The sequence below is a fragment of the Myotis myotis genome, unplaced genomic scaffold, assembly GCF_014108235.1.
Source record: "Myotis myotis isolate mMyoMyo1 unplaced genomic scaffold, mMyoMyo1.p scaffold_m19_p_2, whole genome shotgun sequence".
NCBI classification, from domain to species: Eukaryota; Metazoa; Chordata; class Mammalia; order Chiroptera; family Vespertilionidae; genus Myotis; species Myotis myotis.
The window spans coordinates 5,694,313-5,698,320 of NW_023416324.1; positions in this window are offsets into that span (position 1 = coordinate 5,694,313).

Consider the following 4,008-nt stretch of genomic DNA (forward strand, 5'->3'; position numbering starts at 1 on the left):
GGGTGAGTGCTGGTGCCGGGGGAGTGTCTGCAGGGAGGGGTTGTAAGAGCCCATGATTGGCAAGAAAGATCGCTCAGGAGTCTCGGGGCCTGTGTTTCCCAAACAAGCACGTGACCGTGGTGTCACGTGTATATTCCGCAAACCCTTACGTGTGAGCCAGGCACCGGCTGCCTGGGGCAGGCTTCTTTGTCCGTTAAGATCTGCATCAGGTGTCACCTCCTCTCTGGAGCCTTCGCTGACTACCCTTCCTGCAAACATGAACATCAGAGAACTCCCAGACGCTGCCAGCCCCTGCCATGCCCTGGGCGACTCTAACAGCTCAGGACATTCATTAATAACAACAGCTAGCATCTGTCCATCCCTTGCTGTGGGCTGGCATTGTGTCTGTCGGGCACACAGCCCTCTGGGGTGGAGCTATTATTTCCTTTTTATAGATGAGGAAATGTAGGCTCAGAGAGGCCAAGTAATTGGCCAAAGGTCACACAGGTAAGTGGTAGGGACGGGGATTTATTTTTTATTTTTTAAAATTTAAATTCTTTATTGTTTAAAGAAGTACACAAGTCTCCTTTTCTCCCCATTGACCTCTCACCAGCCGTTCCCACCCCCCAGGGACAGGGATTTGAATATGATTTCAGCTGGAACCTGGCCACCCCGCCCCCCGCCCCCCGCCCATCCCCCCATCCTATAGTCAGCAGCCAGGGCAGGAAGAACCACATGCATTCACTGTGGAGCAGTGTGATAAGTGCCACATGGCTAGCAGGCTGCTGTGGGGAAGGGAGGGACTGGTGGCTTGTGTTAACTCAATGCTTCCCAACTAAGCGATTTTGGCCCCTAGGGAACATTGGACATTTGGCAATGTCGGAAGGCATTTTTGGTTATCACCACGGGGAAGGGGCAAGGAAAGCTACTGCACTCGTGAGCAGAGGCCAGGGATGCCTCTAAACACCCTACAATGCACAGGACCACTCCCCTCCAATTAAGAATTACCCAGGCCAGATCTGAGCAGTGCTGAGAGGAGCCTGATAGCAGAGGCTATTTCAGCAGGCCTTGGGGGGGGGGGGGGAGGGTCCTCTCTTAAGCAGAGAGACTCCATGTCAGGCGCTGGAGCCGGCCAGGCACAGACGGGTGGGGTCAGAGGACACAGGTTGGCTGGTGTGGGTGGGGTGGAAGGGATCAGGCAGTCAAAGCCCATTTCCCCAGGCTAAGGAGAGATGGACTTTATCTAGGAAGACTTGGGCTTTACTATTTAATTGGAGGCATTTGGCCCAGGGTAAATTCAATCTTACTCGCTTTCTCATCTCTCACCCCTGACTGCCCAGTTCTCCCCAGAAGCAGCCATGTCCAATCTGTTTCCTGGGCGCCCTTTCTGAACTGCTCTCGCATATATAAGGCACGTGCGTTAGGGGTATTTCTAACTGTTATCTTTTTTCTGATTGCAATGCAAGTCCAGTCCTCAGTGAAAAAGTCCATCAACATAGAAACAGAAAACGGAGAAGAGAAAGATCTGCAAACACACACTCCCCCGGCCCTGATCTCCCCAATAACACTGTCAGCCGAACTGGAGTCTTGTCTGAGGGCCTCACGGCTTGATGCTGTTCCAGAGAGAAGGTGGGGGCAGGTGGGGGCGGGGGGACAGACTAGAAGGCTGGGGACGGGTTCTGAGGCTCCGGCAGTCCAGGCAGGTGGCCTGGGCCGAGGCCAGAGCTCCCAGGAGGGGATGGACAGAATAATGTTGACGAAGGAGGACCTCCAGGCAAGATGCCAAGGAAGAGAAAGGAAATGGGATTTGGTGAATTTCGTCCCTGTCTCCTTAGGGAGGCCAGGAGCATGGAGGCGGAAGCGGTCAGCGGCACCACAAGGCAGTGCTGCCGGCCTGATGTGATGTGAATCACGTCCCGGAGGCCTGGCCACACCCGGAGGCAGTCTGGTTGCAGCTCCGTAGTCCAGAGTCTGACTCACGGCCACTGGTTCACTAGGCAACAGGTCGGGGCAGCTTCCTCTGACCAGCCTCCCTGGGAGCTGGTAAGCTGGTGGGTCCAGCGGGTACCGGTTGCCTCCTGCGGCGTTTGTGGTGAGATTCTTCCGTGGTTTCTGATCAGCGATGTCCAGGAGAAGTAGAAAACGCTATTGTTTTCCTTTGTGCTCCATACAATACTCCACGCCTGAAGCCTCTGCTCACCAAATGTGTGGGGTTTTCCCCACACCAAACAATTCTCCAGCTCTCAGCAGACACCGAAAGGGTTGTCCTAGGCGTTTAACTCAATTCGGACACTATCTACCCGGAGATAGCACGTTAAGGACTCCGTCCCACCAGGCTGCCCCTCCCCCCATTCAAACACAAATCACAAATCCAGGTAGTCACCCGGGCTGCTGGCCAGGAGAGGAAGCAGAGTTTGCCACCCAAAATACACCTTTTGGGATCCTGGTTATTTTAAGCTGGTTAAGAAACAAACGATCAGAAAGAATCTTTGACTTTCCCCCTAGCCTCCTCACTAAAAGGGCTTAGCCCTGGCCAGGTGGCTCAGTTAGCATTTCATCCTGATACACCAAGATTGGCCGTTCCATCCCTGGTCAGGGCGCATAGGAGAATCAACCAATGAATGCATAAATGACTGGAACAATAATTGATGCCCCTCCCTTCTTTTCTTAAAAAAAAAAAAAAATCAAAAGAATTTAGGTAGAAGACCTGCTCCAGGAAGGGAGTATATTCATCTATAACTATAGGTTAGTTTAGTATGAAATAGATGTGATAGGGAGGAACCTAGCCAGTTAAGGGTCCTCTCGGTGTCCCATTGTTAAAGATGACCCAGCAAACATTTGCTTTTCTGTTTCCACAGGCATTGCCTTCCTACCCTTTGAAGTCCCAAATCACAGCCCCCACCCTTCTCCTTAGCTCAAGATGGCATATAAGCCTTCACTGCCCCATCTGTCCTGGGGGTCTCATATTCTTAAGGAACCCATGTATGTACATAATTAACAAAGCTGGTCATTTTCTCCCATAAATCCGTCTCATGTTAATTTGATTATTAGTCCAGCCAGAGGAACTTAAAAGAGTAGGAGGAAAAATTGTATTTGCCCACAATGACCAGTTATACCAAGTCAGAGATTTCCACAACCCCCTCCTCTGGTTAGATTAATTTTCTACAGTGGCTCATAGAACTCAGGACAACAGTTTGCTTACTAGGTTACCAGTTTATTATAAAAAGGATACAATCTGGGAATGGCCAAGTGGAAGAGATGCATAGGGCAAGGTATGTGGGGAGGGGTGAGGAGTTTCCATGCTCTCTCCGAGGTACCACCCTCCCACCACCTGAAAGTGTTTACCAACCTGGAAGCTCTCTGAACCCCCTAATTCAAGGATTTGTATGGAGGCTTCATTACTGAGGCATGATTGGCTAAATTATTGGCCATTAGTGATCCAGCCAATGTGCAGCCCCTCTCCACTCCCAGGAGGATGAAGTGGTAGGGCTGAAAGTTCCAACTCTCTAATCACATCACTGGTTCCCCTGGCAACCAGCTCCTGTCCTTAGAGGCTTTCCAAAAGTCATTCATTAACATCAGTTCAGATTTGGTTGAAAGGGGCTCTGACAAGTAACAAAAGACAGACCACTTTCACCTTTATCTGAATAGCCCCGGAGCTATTCCAGGAACTAAGGACAAAAGTAAATATTACAACAAAAGATGCCCCTATGGTTCTTAAACAGAGAACTATAAGGATACAGGAGCTATGTGCCAGGAACAGTGGACAAAGACCAACTATATAGATTTCTTATTATAAACCACAGTATCACCGTGAGACACTTATGTAATTTTAGATTTTTTAGTAGCCATATTTTAAAGCTTTTTTTCTATTTATAATAAAGCTGGTTTTTTAAAACAATTTTACTTATTTTTTAAATATATTTATTGATTTCAGAGAGAAAGGGAGAGGGAGAGAGAGAAACATCAATGATGGAAGAGAATCATTAATTGGCTGCCTCTGCACGCCCCCTTCTGGGGATTGAGCCC